Source organism: Phyllobates terribilis, unplaced genomic scaffold (assembly GCF_046119375.1).
Source record: "Phyllobates terribilis strain yellow unplaced genomic scaffold, ASM4611937v1 Scaffold_3__8_contigs__length_932513732, whole genome shotgun sequence".
Lineage (NCBI taxonomy): Eukaryota > Metazoa > Chordata > Amphibia > Anura > Dendrobatidae > Phyllobates > Phyllobates terribilis.
This window is the reverse complement of record NW_027362763.1, coordinates 847,017,068-847,031,967: the sequence shown is the minus strand read 5'-3', so window position 1 is coordinate 847,031,967 and position 14,900 is coordinate 847,017,068. Positions and strand designations below refer to the sequence as shown.

Sequence of the window (14,900 nt, the reverse complement as noted above, 5' to 3'; positions counted from 1 at the left end):
TCTTACAATGCTCTGCTGGAATTGTAAACCATTCTTCTTTGGCAAACTGCTCCAGGTCTCTGATATTTGAAGGGTGCCTTCTCCAAACTGCCATTTTGAGATCTCTCCACAGGTGTTCTATGGGATTCAGGTCTGGACTCATTGCTGGCCACCTTAGAAGTCTCCAGTGCTTTCTCTCAAACCATTTTATAGTGCTTTTGGAAGTGTGTTTTGGGTCATTGTCCTGCTGGAAGACCCATGACCTCTGAGGGAGACCCAGCTTTCTCACACTGGGCCCTACATTATGCTGCAAAATTTGTTGTTAGTCTTCAGACTCCCATAATGCCATGCACACGGTCAAGCAGTCCAGTGCCAGAGGCAGCAAAGCAACCCCAAAACATCAGGGAACCTCCGCCATGTTTGACTGTAGGGACCTTGTTCTTTTGTTTGAATGCCTCTTTTTTTTCCTGTACACTCTATGTTGATGCTTTTTCCCAAAAAGTTCTACTTTTGTATCATCTGACCAGAGAACATTCTTCCAAAACATTTTAGGCTTTCTCAGGTAAGTTTTGGCAAACTCCAGCCTGGCTTTTTTATGTCTCGGGGTAAGAAGTGGGGTCTTCCTGGGTATCCTACCATACAGTCCCTTTTCATTCAGACGTCAACAGATAGTACGGGTTGACACTGTTGTACCCTCGGACTGCAGGGCAGCTTGAACTTGTTTGGATGTTAGTCGAGGTTCTTTATCCACCGTCCGCACAATCTTCCGTTGAAATCTCTCGTCAATTTTTCTTTTCCATCCACATCTAGGGAGGTTAGCCACAGTGCCATGGGCTTTAAACTTCTTGATGACACTGCGCACGGAAGACACAGGAACATTCAGGTCTTTGGAGATGGACTTGTAGCCTTGAGATTGCTCATGCTTCCTCACAATTTGGTTTCTCAAGTCCTCAGACATTTCTTTGGTCTTCTTTCTTTTCTCCATGCTCAATGTGGTACACACAAGGACACAGTACAGAGGTTGAGTCAACTTTAATCCATGTTAACTGGCTGCAAGTGTGATTTAGTTATTGCCAACACCTGTTAGGTGCCACAGGTAAGTTACAGGTGCTGTTAATTACACCAATTAGAGAAGCATCACATGATTTTTCAAAGGGTGCCAATACTTTTGTCCACCACCTTTTTTAGGTTTGGTGTGGAATTATATCCAATTTGGCTTTAGGACAATTCTTTTTGTGTTTTTTTCATTGAAGACAAATTAAATGAAGATAATAATACCAAAGAATTTGTGATTGCAATCATTTTCAGGAAGAAACTGAGTATTATCTGACAGAATTGCAGGGGTGCCAATACTTTTGGCCAGCACTGTACATATTGCATACTTGCAGTCACTTGACTGCCTGGTCTCGCTGCTGGCACCAGACACTTCCCACAGTGTGCACTGTGCACGATGTGAGGATTAACAAGTCTGCAGTCACATAGAGTGACTGCAGACTTTTGAATCTAGACAATCCCTTTAAGGGTTTCTTCTACTGAACCTGTAGGGGTTCATTATTGTGTCAGAACCTCTGGTTTTTGGGTAGGCTATTTCAGCCTTGACTATTGTTCAGTTTTACGTGAACTACTTCAGCCTTGGCTATTGTCCAGTTTTGGTACAGTGTTTCTGCTAACGTTCCACACTTCTGTTTGACATATATTTGCCATAAGCATTCATGATGGAAAATATCTGGTAAAATGTCCACAATTATATGGACCTGATCTTCAGTGCAGTAATCACATATGAAGCCCATATATAAAGGTTTGTTTATACATTGAGATCTTATTGCAGATAGATATGTAACCATGAAGGTGCTATGACTTGGATTCATCTCTTCTATATACACAGACTGCATAGAAATGGACCAGTCCATGGATATTTGTCCAGTTTGTTGCTTCTGCAGTTTGATGATACATAGTAATATAATATAAAATACACTTTTCTATCGGCTAGCACTTTCTTACTGGAGAAATTGTCTTTGGACTGAAATGACCAGCATGACTGTTATCACTGGTGAGCAGGACTGTATTATTGAGTATTGAGCAGACGCAGCACTGGGTGGAGGTTTTGCCACAGCATGAAGCCTGGTCAGCAAAGAGACAGAATGGAGTTAGTCCAGGGCAACCAGTAACCTTCAACATCTAAGATACAGACCACGGGTATGGTGAAGAACCTGCAGCTTTCTACAACTTGTATACAATATTTTATTTTAAATAGCCAAGATCAACCATTAATGTATGTGCAAACGTTTAGTATTTATATTACACTTTTTCTGTGTGTTGGCAGGAAGAACACTGCATAAAATACTCACGTTTTTGCACTCATTTTTTATGCATTTTTACTTCCTTTTTTTTACCATTCATTTGAATGGGTGAAAAACTGTAAAAACGCAGGAAGAATTGACATGCTGCAAAAAAAACACTGACAAATCTGCAAGGAAAAATAAGCAGCGTGTGCAGGAGATTTCAGAAATCTCATTCACTTTGCTGGTACTGTAAAACATAGCATTTTTTCCGCTGCAAAAATGCACCAAAAAACATGGCAAAAACTCACAAAAGTGCAAACAAGCCTTTAGTGTCAGAGAAAGAAAACCCTTTCATTCATGGATCATTTTGGCTGTCCATTTCTTGTATGTTCGGAAGAACTTGCCTCACCTGATGTCTACATAAAGCAACGTACAAACATTTTTTGACATCTATATATTTCTATGGTCCTTTTACACAAGCAAATGATCAGGCAGGAAAATGTCCCTAGGAAAGATTTTCCCTATCATTAATCCATATAAATATTTCTGCTGAGCAAAGGATTTGCAAGCAAATGTTCCTTTGACTTTTGATTCCATGTTTTATGCAAAAAATTAATATCAGTGTAAACAGATTATCACCCATTCTTAGAAGGGATATGTTGTCAACAATAATGAAGTAGTATGAGAATGAATGATCACATGAAAGAAGTCCCCCCATGAAGCTTGTTTTTATCAAAATATGTGTATATGTGCATGTAGTGCAGTATTTGTGTGTTAATATACTCAACTTCTCTGGAATCCATTGCCGCTCCTGTCATCTTCTCAGTGATGTCACAACTCTGCACACTCTTTTGGGTCACATTGTGCTCTGCGTGACCGGAAAGTGGCTTTTACAATGTAAGTCTGTGGAGCTTCAGAACAACAAAAGAAGCTTGCGGCTCACGCATACAATATATTATGAGCCGAAAAGGCTGAAGAGTGGCGACGTTACTCAGAAGAGGAGCAGAAGGGTGCTGGATTCCGGTAGGTGAGTATATTAAGACAAGCACAACATTACATGCACATGTGCACAGATTAATTTAAAAAAATCTTCATGGTAATGGTTCTTTAAAGGGGTTTTCTGGGCTAATTTATTTTTTTTTTACCATGGGCCTAAGATATTAAAGGCATGTAGTTGTTAACTACCTGCCGGTTCTACCTAGCGTCGCCTCAGAGCGGTCACAGACTAATCCTGCCTGCGATTCTGCTGTTTGACGTCTACAGAGCTACAGAGCAGATCTTCCTCTTCAGGGCTGCTGTGTTGATGGGGCGTGACTGTCGGCATCATGCTGACCCCAACCACCTCAGTTAGGCTGCAGGGAGCTGGCTGTCAATCAGCATGACATCGGCAGTCATGCCCCATCAATGTAGCAGAATGGAAGAAAAGCTGCTGCTCTGTCGATGAGCCATCAGTGAAAGCCGCAGAATCACCAGCATGAGTGGTCTGTGACTACTCTGAGCCAGTAGAGATCAGCTTTAATGCTAGTTCGGTCAATACAGTGCTAATGATTGCTGCATGTGAATGGAGCAAAACAAGCACTTTGCCATAGCGTTGAAACGACCCTTATTAAACACGGGCACCTGACATCCAGCAGAATTCTTGAACTTTCTCTTACAAGGCTATATCCTGGTCACAGTGTTTGAGAAAGTAACAATTGTTATTAGTAAGTAAGAAATCGTCCTCATTGAGTTCAGGGCATGTTGTGCCACAACTTTCTGGGCATAACACCTCCTTTTTATAAACCAGTTTGGCAAGTACCAATTGTTAAAACTGTCAACGAATAAACAATGCAGTTAAAATAAAGAGATTTTGTAGATAGTTACAATTTTTTTCATTACATTTTGTCATATTTAGCTTTTTATTATGTCTTTCTGAACAGTCTTTTGAACTCTTATGATTCTGCATGCTCTTCATTAGGATTCTTCTTGCCAAGGTTATATAATTCTTGCATAATGGAATCTTTTATGGCTAATTTTCACATGTAAACTTGTAGGACAAATCAGGCATTATCTGACCTGTTGCTAAAGACAGATTTCTTTACTTTTTTTATATATACAGTACAGGCCAAAAGTTTGGACACACCTTCTCATTTAAAGATTTTTCTGTATTTTCATGACTATGAAAATTGTACATTCACACTGAAGGCATCAAAACTATGAATTAACACATGTGGAATTATATACTTAACAAAAAAGTGTGAAACAACTGAAATTATGTCTTATATTCTAGGTGCTTCAAAGTAGCCACCTTTTGCTTTGATGACTGCTTTGCACACTCTTGGCATTCTCTTGATGAGCTTCTAGAGGTAGTCACCGGAAATGGTCTTCCAACAATCTTGAAGGAGTTCCTAGAGATGCTTAGCACTTGTTGGCCCTTTTGCCTTCACTCTGCGGTCCAGCTCACCCAAACCATCTCGATTGGGTTGAGGTCTGGTGACTGTGGAGGCCAGGTCATCTGGCGTAGCACCCCATCACTCTCCGTCTTGGTCAAATAGCCCTTACACAGCCTGGAGGTGTGTTTGGGGTCATTGTCCTGTTGAAAAATAAATGATGGTCCAACTAAACGCAAACTGGATGGAATAGCATGCCGCTGCAAGATGCTGTGGTAGCCATGCTGGTTCAGTATGCCTTCAATTTTGAATAAATCCCCAACAGTGTCACCAGCAAAGTACCATCACACCTCCTCCTCCATGCTTCACGGTGGGAACCAGGCATGTAGAGTCCATCCGTTCACCTTTTTTGCGTCGCACAAAGACACGGTGGTTGGAACCAAAGATCTCAAATTTGGACTCATCAGACCAAAGCACAGATTTCCACTGGTCTAATGTCCATTCCTTGTGTTCTTTAGCCCAAACAAGTCTCTTCTGCTTGTTGCCTGTCCTTAGCAGTGGTTTCCTAGCAGCTATTTTACCATGAAGGCCTGCTGCACAAAGTCTCCTCTTAACAGTTGTTGAAGAGATGTGTCTGCTGCTAGAACTCTGTGTGGCATTGACCTGGTCTCTAATCTGAGCTGCTGTTAACCTGCGATTTCTGAGGCTGGGGACTCGGCTAAACTTATCCTCAGAAGCAGAGGTGACTCTTGGTCTTCCTTTCCTGGGGCGGTCCTCATGTGAGCCAGTTTCTTTGTAGCGCTTGATGGTTTTTGCAACTGCACTTGGGGACACTTTCAAAGTTTTCCCAATTTTTCGCACTGACTGACCTTCATTTCTTAAAGTAATGATGGCCACTTGTTTTTCTTTACTTAACTGCTTTTTTCTTGCCATAATACAAATTCTAACAGTCTATTCAGTAGGACTATCAGCTGTGTATCCACCAGACTTCTGCACAACACAACTGATGGTCCCAACCCCATTTATAAGGCAAGAAATCCCACTTATTAAACCTGACAGGGCACACCTGTGTAGGGAAGACCATTTCCAGTGACTACCTCTTGAAGCTCATCAAGAGAATGCCAAGAGTGTGCAAAGCAGTCATCAAAGCAAAAGGTGGCTACTTTGAAGAACCTAGAATATAAGACATATTTTCAGTTGTTTCACACTTTTTTGTTAAGTATATAATTCCACATGTGTTAATTCATAGTTTTGATGCCTTCTGTGTGAATGTACAATTTTCATAGTCATGAAAATACAGAAAAATCTTTAAACGAGAAGGTGTGTCCAAACTTTTGGTCTGTACTGTATAGTGCATAAATATACACTGCTCAAAAAAATAAAGGGAACACTTAAACAACAGAATATAACTCCAAGTGAATCAAACTTCAGTGAAATCAAACTGTCCACTTAGGAAGCAACACTGATTTTCACATGCTGTTGTGCAAATGGAATAGACAATACATGGAAATTATTGGCAATTATCAAGACACACTCAATAAAGGAGTGGTTCTGCTGGTGGGGACCACAGACCACATCTCAGTTCCAATGCTTTCTGGCGGTTGTTTTGGTCACTTTTGAATGTTGGTTGAGCTTTCACACTCGTGGTAGCATGAGACGGACTCTATCACCCACAGAAGTTGCTCAGATAGTGTAGCTCATCCAGGATGGCACATCAATACGAGCTGTGGCAAGAAGGTTTGCTGTGTCTGTCAGCGTAGTGTCCAGAGGCTGGAGGCGCTACCAGGAGATAGGCCAGTACACCAAGAGACGTGTAGGGGGCCGTAGGAGAGCAACAACCCATCAGCAGGACCGCTACCTCTGCCTTTGTGCAAGGAGGAACAGGAGGAGCACTGCCAGAGCCCTGCAAAATGACCTCCAGCAGGCCACAAATGTGCATGTGTCTGCACAAACGGTTAGAAACCGACTCCATGAGGGTGGTTTGAGGGCCCGACGTCCACAGATGCGGGTTGTGCTCACAGCCCAACACCGTGCAGGACGCTTGGCATTTGCCACAGAACACCAGGATTGGCAAAGTCGCCACTGGCACCCTGTGCTCTTCACAGGTTCAAACTGAGCACATGTGACAGACGTGACAGAGTCTGAAGACGCCGTGGAGAGCGATCTGCTACCTGCAACATCCTTCAGCATGACCGGTTTGGCAGTGGGTCAGTAATGGTGTGGGGTGGCATTTCTTTGGAGGGCCGCACAGTCCTCCATGTGCTCGCCAGAGGTAGCCTGACTGCCATTAGGTACCGAGATGAGATCCTCAGACCCCTTGTGAGACCATATGCTGGTGCGTTTGTCCCTGGGTTCCTCCTAATGCAGGACAATGCCAGACCTCATGTGGCTGGAGTGTGTCAGCAGTTCCTGCAAGATGAAGGCATTGAAGCTGTGGACTGGCCCTCCCGTTCCCCAGACCTGAATCCGATTGAGCACATCTGGGACATCATGTCTTGCTCCATCCACCAATGTCACGTTGCACCACAGACTATCCAGGAGTTGGCGAAGTTGGCGGATGCTTTAGTCCAGGTCTGGGAGGAGATCCCACAAGAGACCATCCGCAATCTCATCAGGAGCATGCCCAGGTGTTGTAGGGAGGTCATACAGGCACGTGGAGGCCACACACAATACTGAGCCTCATTTTGACTTGTTTTAAGGACATTTCATCAAAGTTGGATCAGCCTGTAGTGTGTTTTTTCCACTTTAATTTTAGTATAATCTCTTTTTATTGAAATAGAAATTAACAAATAAAACATATATTAATAAATGCCGGTGCTTGGTCACGATGACCAAATTAACATATACTCAAATTTTCTTTATCACTTCTTTGGTAAGACTCCTACACCTTTAATCTAATGATGTAAACATTAGTTTTATCATATCCAGCAGTGTAAATCATTTACATAAATTGACACAGAACAATACAAAAACGAGAAGAAAAAAAAAAAAGGGGGGGAAGAAAAATGTGAGGGGAAAAGGAGGGGAGAAGAGGAAAAAGAAAGGAAAGATAAGAAAGGAGGGTTAGGGTATGGAAGAGGAGAAGGGGAACATAAGGCTCATTTTTAGACCCTCTAATCATTTCCCAGCACCAATCCGGATCCAATTCCCCTATTCAACAATCTTTTACCCAAACAGCCTATGGAACTCTGATGAGTCCTGAAAGAGCATCCAAACACTCCAGATCTTCCAGAATTTATCAGCACAACCATTAAAGTCAGCAGAGAGTTCCTCCATTCTGCAGATATTGGCCATTTCATTGTACCATTCCGAGATTTGGGGAACTTGAAGTGATTTCCAATAACGTGGAATCACCGTACGAGCTGCTGTTAAACAGAATCTTAGGATATCTTTTTTTTGAGATCTTATTGATGAAGGCAGGATGGAAAGCAGAGCTATCTCAGGGCGATTTTCAACCCTACTTCCGGTAATTAAGTTATAATTGGAAAATATTTTTTCCCACAAAGGTTTGATCTTACTACACTCCCACCATATGTAAAGCATAGATCCTTTGTCCATTTTACATCGCCAACACAGGTCTGAGGCTGCCGGAAATATGAAGTGTTTCCACTTTAATTTTGGGGGTGACTCCAAATCCAGGCCTCCATTGGTTAATAAATTTGATTTCCATTGATGATTTTTGTGTGATTTTGTTGTCAGCACATTCAACTTTGTACAGAGCAAAGTATTCAATGAGAATATTTCATTCATTCAGATCTAGGATGTGTTATTTGAGTGTTCCCTTTATTTTTTTGAGCAGTGTATAAGTATATAGCAAGTACCAAATATAATTTTAAGCAGGTGTGAAAGAAATACTACTTAGAAAGAAATGCTTTCCAAATAGTTTATTTTTTATCAATTAACAAAATGTGAAGTGAAAGACCAAAAGAGAAATCTAAATCAAATCAATATTTGGTGTGCCCACCCTTTGCCTTCAAAAAAGCATCAAAGCATCAATTCTTCTAGGTACACTAACACAGTTATTGAAGGAACTCGGCAGGTAGGTTGTTCCATACAACTTAAAGGGGTTGTCCGGCCCACACTGTGTGTGACTGCAGACTTATGAATCACCCCAGAGCACGCACTGTGCGCTGTGAAGATTCGGTTTCTGAGCCCGAACCAGAAGGTATATATACGTTATACACACTCCTGGCCAGAGCCTGTACAGTGGGCGCGTCCTCGCTTCATACACTTGCATGAAGCGAGGCCGCGCCCACTGTACGGGCTCTGGCCAGGAGTGTGTATAACGCATACATACCCTCCGGTCCCGGACAAGAAACCGACAAATCCTCGCAGCGCACAGTGGGTGCCCTGGGGGGGAATTCATTAGTCTGCAGTCACACAGAGTGATTGCAGACTTATCGATTTGGACCGGACAACCTCTTTAAAGAACTAAACACAGATCTTCTGTGGATGTAGGTTTGCACAACTCCTTTTGTCTTTTCATGTAATTACCGACAGACTCGATGATGTTGAGATCAGGGCTGTGTGTGAGGCTGGATCATCACTTCCAGAGCTCCTTATTCTTCCTGGCACTGAAGCTAGTTCATAACAACACTGACTCTATGTTTGGGGTCATGGTCCTGCTGCAAAATAAATTTGGTGCCAATCAAATGCTTCCTTGATGGTACTACATGATGGATAAGTATCTGCCTGTATTTCTCAGCATTGAGGACACCATTAATCTTGACCAAATTCCCAACCTCATTTACTAAAAAGAAACTCCCAAACTTGCTAGGAAGTGCAGACACTGTTCCTGTAGATATTCATTATTTTACTGCTCTCTAGCCCTTCCGCGAACAAACTACCTGCTGTTACAACCAAATATTTCACATTTTGACTCTTTAGTCCAAAGCCATTTTTCTGCGCTCCAGTTCCTATGTTTTTGTGAATATTATAGTCGCATGACCTTGTTTCCTTGTCAAAGGTGTGGCTTTTTGACTGCAATTCTTCCATGAAGACCACTTCCGGTCAGACTGTCTAAAAAGTAGATGAATGCAGCTGGGTCCCACTGGTTGCTGCTAATTCTGAGCTGATGGCACTGCTGGACATCATCCAATTTCAAAGGGAAATAAGCATGATGTATCTTTCATCAACTGCACTAAGTTTCTTTGACTGACCACTGCATAAACAGTTCTCAACGTTGCTAATTTCTTAGTGCTTCTTCAAAGAGCTTAAACAGCACATCTTTAAACTCTTGTGGGGGTATCATACTGTATATCGCCGATCATGCGTTTTGTATGTGGGGCCATCTGTGTGGGGACTTTTGGGGTATCACATTGTGTTGGTATTAAATCTGGGGTCTCATAATGTCGGTTGGGGCATCATACTATAGAGCAGAGGTCACTGTGGGGGCCTCATAATGTGTGAGGGAGTTTTGTGTACATCATACTGTGTGGGAGACACTACAGGGGCATCATTCTGTGTCGGGGGCTCCGTCGGGACATCATAATGTTCTGAGAGCACTGAGGCAATATTATACTGTGTTGATGACACTATGAGGGCATCATACTTTGAAATGTGTACTGGGGTAATCATAATGTGCATGTGGGAGGTACGGTGGAGGACTTCACTATCTGGGTATTATACTGTGTGTGGATGGTATTTTTGAGGCATCATGCTCTATGGACATAAAAGGGCCATGAAAGGAGTATTGTAGTGAGAAAGTATTCTGCCTTGACCCTGATGACTTTTTTTTTTTTAGGGTGGCCCAATTTGGACTTTTGCTATGGAACCCCATGAGGACTTTTGCTATGGAACCCCATGATTTTCTTGTACACAGGTGCCTAGGGCTCTATATAACTTTCAGACTACCTCTGATAGGCCCCACTTAATGTTAACAGTAATGATCAAGCCTATATAGAAAATATTTAAATTACAATGAGGCATAAGATTAAGATTTGCGATGTGACACTGAGGGCGGCCACTGTTTGACTGTATGGAGCCTATTTTTTATGGTGGCCTTGAATCTACATAACTATTGCAGATGATGGAAATAATGTGCCAATATTGGCATCAGTGTGCCGCCTACATGATTTGTAGATTGCCAATTGTTTGGAATAGACACATTATATAGAACATAAATAGTTGTAAAGTCCAATTGTTTGACTTCTTACTTTTTAAATGATCAATGGTTGTGTAGACAATATAGTTTCATGTCCTTATGTCATAATCTGTTATCCTATCCCTTTAAGAGCTCATTGAAGATCAAAACTAGGAACAAGCTCAAACAGTTTGGCAAGAATGAACTTGATGAGATCACACACTGAGATGTTTGCTTTACAGATGACTTGACACGTTTTCTGATTTTTCAGGAGATTCTAACTATTCAAAGGAACTAGTTTATATAAATGTTGCAATTCTCTGTGAGATTTTTCTATGACACCTTGCCCTCGAGCACTTCTGTCATTTATAATTCTACTCTTTATTATATATCAAGTTACATGAGGTGATGCCAACAAGGTTAACATTTTTTACAGTGATTAGTAAAGAAGACTGTTGCATATTTTGGTAAATCACAGAGGTGGATAAGTCACTTTGTGGGTGACACAGAAACCGGCAAGAGCCATTACTTGCAGTTTATCTATTAGTGAGACATAAAGATGAACAATACTTGATTGAGACTTGTGCCCCTTATACAAGTGGTTTCCTCTGTATGAATGAGTGGCATTTTTACATTTGTTTACCTAGTTTATGCACTAAGCACTTTTTCCCTACATATCTATCTCTGTTACTGGTGGCGTTACATTATTGTAAAATAGAATCCATATATTAAGGGGTGGTAATAGAAGCAGTGTGAGTGACACCAGTACTGGGGTGATAGATGTTGTAGGGCGGCGCTAGTGTCACTCACCCTGCTTCTATCTCTGCTCCCTGATGAAGTCGTGTTTCACAGTTAGAGTGTAATTCAGGTTAGGCTCTGTTCATACTTGCGTAAGCTCTTTTCTGTCACACTCAAGTTGTGTTTTGATGATCATAATAGCGTAGTATGCTGAAGTATTGCTTCCATAAAAAGAAACAACACATAATACCTGTCAAATTTCTGACTGAGTCACTATAAGTAAGGTTGTGCATGTTAGGCTCCAATTGGAACTCCTGTTGCAGACTCCCTTATTTTTGGCAGGAACAAAAGCTCTGCAAGCAATATCATTTTTCCCACCAAAACAATGGATCACACAGGGACAAAAGATAAGATACATATCTGTCCCCTGATGAAGTGACAGCGAAACCTGTGTCGGACGTAAACACATGAGGTGATGTTGTTTGCTTGATCCAGTGTTACCATGTTTACTGTTTCTTATCTTTTGTCCCTGTGTGTCTCTCGTTTGGATGCTTCAGGTCAGGCTCAGTCATTATATGCTTATGATGGCCTGAAAGTCATAGTACGCAGCATATTATATGAACTCAGTTTGCACTTTGGCATTTACTTTTTGCATACTTGTTTTCTATAACCTTTTGCACTATATTGGATATCTTTATATAGTATTATACTTTTATTATTAGTTCAATGAATTTTCTAGAATTGCTAGTTTATGCACTAAGCACTTTTTTCCCTTCATATCTATCTCTGTTACTGATGGCATTACATTATTGTAAAATAGAATCCATATATTAAGGGGTGGTAATAGAAGCAATGTGAGTGACACCAGTACTGTGGTGATAGATGTTGTAGGGTGGCGCTAGTGTCACTCACTCTGCTTCTATCTCTGCTCCCTGATGAAGTCTTGTTTCACTGTTAGAAGCTGCATCGGTGGGGACAGAAGCGGAGTGCTGGCGCTGTGCTCACCTCTCCCACAGCTTTTATCAGTGCTATGGAACAAGGACATCTTCAGCAGGCAGTGATGGAAGAAACTGTAGTAAGTTACTGTACTGTACGCCTGCAGGAGGTGGACACCCAGACATAGTCTACTATGTCTGGGAATGCGCCTCCTGTAGGCGTACACTCCCGAAAAAAGTGTATGATAGAGCTCGTGTTCGCTCTGCCATCACCATTACAGTCTATTGGCCCTAATGGCGCATGCGTCCAGACCCCGTTTTGCGGGGGATTTTGGACGTATGCCCCGACGGGGACACAGAACGCAATGTTAAAGCACCCTTACTCTGAATAGGGATTGATTTCATATTCATTATCCCTTGTCACTCGCCCTTTGTCAGTGATCTTTCATTACTTGCATTTTGGTGGCTGTATTTTGGCTCTACGCCTGTGAGCATATTTTTGTGCTAGTATGGTATTTTTTATAGAATTTATGTTTATATAATCTAATAAAAGTATATTACATTATGGTTTTGTTTGTCATTACTACACACTTATCTTCTTTTGGGACATCATGGTCTGGTCTGACGGGTATCTGCCTTGAAAACAGTGCTGACCTGTGTAGAATTTCTACTCTAGGAGGGATACCTTGGGGTTTCTGCAATCTTTTGAAACTTTCATACTGGGTCATGTACAAGATTATAAGTAACAAAAGCTCAGTAAAGTGCTCCGCCCGTACTCAATGCCTGATCCAGAGATGCCTGCTGGGAATGAGGACGAAGCCGTGGAGCTATTTTGAAAAGCAGAACTCGGTGCCAAGTTTCCAGTGTCAGGGGGTTATGTATTCTTCGTATGCAACAAGAGGTTGTGTAGGAAAGAATGTATGCCACTAGAATGCTAATGAATGTAATGTTTAAGGCACAAGGGTGTTTGGAAAGTCTGTACGACTAAAGAAGGTGGCACTTATAAAGTATTATATGTAATAGTATTATTTCTTTTCATATATCATAAGAAATTAGCTTTCCATGCTCATTTTCTCTAAATTAATGTAATAAAATGGGGCCTCTTTCAGCAGATGAATTTTTCATCTTAGAACCAAAGGACTAGTTGTCTTCAACCGGCTCTCTGCTGAACAGAAAAGTAGCATAAACCATTGGATTTCTCTTCCTTCCCTTGTTCGCTAATATTGGTTTGATTGTGTATATTCCAGTGCTGACCTCGTCCATTGTAGAAAAGTGAATAGTGTCAGACCCCAATATATCTGCATAGACTGCCCCCGCGATATGTACCGGTACATACTTTTCTTTCAACTAGCTCTTTAGGGGAAAAAAAACAGCGGTCAACTCAAAGAAGTTTCCTCCTTGAGATGACCACTCATTTGGGAGAATACATAATTTCTAATGGAACCTAAGCTCCGTCATGGGAAATCTGACCTGGATAAATGAGGTTTTTCATGGAGGTGGGCTTTTATGACGGTTTCATTGTATACATATATGTCGTCTGCTTATTTGCAGAAATCTGTTGGAAACAATAGTGATCTGTTGTATGCTGTAGGCTGAAACTAATGGTTTCTGTCTATACAGCTCGAGGCCGGATTAGACTAGTCCTGCCATATCTATCTTCCATTTCCCTGAAGAAAATTTCTAAACATAGGTAGCTTTGCACGATACATATACAATGTCAGTACAAGGTGACATATGCTAAATTGCAACTGATATTCAGTCCTCTGTATATAAAGTACGGCTCTGGCTTACTAAAAAGTTGTCTTCTATAGTTGTAGTCCATTGGCGTTATAGACTTCCCTTCAAAATATTAAAAAGTATGTAGGAGACTCAAAAACATGGCTGCTTTCTTCCAAAAACAGCAGTATATGAACTGTATCTGGTTCAGAAAAAAAATTAATAAGGTTATGTGCACACAATGTGTTTTAAACTCAGGAGAACCCGCTAAGTTTTTTAAGCAAAAGATGCTTCAGGAAACTCTCGTTCTTTTTTTCCTACAGCATCATTTGTGTAATTTTTTCGGTTGTTTCCTGAGTGGTTTTTTTAACTTTTTTATGGTTGCCAGCACATTTTTCAAGGGTTTCCCCATGGTTTTTGTGACATCTTTTTTTACTGTCGTTTTCCGGTTGCTTTTTTCACTCCATTCCATTGACTAATGGAGAAACTGCTAGCTTTTTTTTAAAAGCAAAAACTATGGAAAAACACTCCAAAAATTCTCATTGACTTAGTTGGGCGCATGACACCCAAAATTGAATTGCAATACCAGATGCAGCCCATGGACAAGAGAGGAATTTCTTGAAGAAAGCAGCCGTATTTTTCTAATTTCATAAACCCCTTCAGGGTAGTTGGGCCATGTGATGATCCTTACTGACCTAGGGTTTAGTCAAAATGACGTAGCTAAATTGCCAAGAATTACATGCCATCACCAAACTCTACAGAACAATATATTGTCTTTAAACTTTAATTTTAGTTTTAC

The 14,900-nt window shown here is 41.2% G+C and overlaps 1 protein-coding gene across 1 annotated transcript in view; it reads left to right on the top strand.

The window, feature by feature from the left end:
* The window catches only part of ACSS1 (acyl-CoA synthetase short chain family member 1), a 151,627-nt gene that overhangs the window by 35,082 nt on the left and 101,645 nt on the right, over window positions 1–14,900 (top strand). The gene's annotated exons all lie outside the window — the stretch shown is intronic.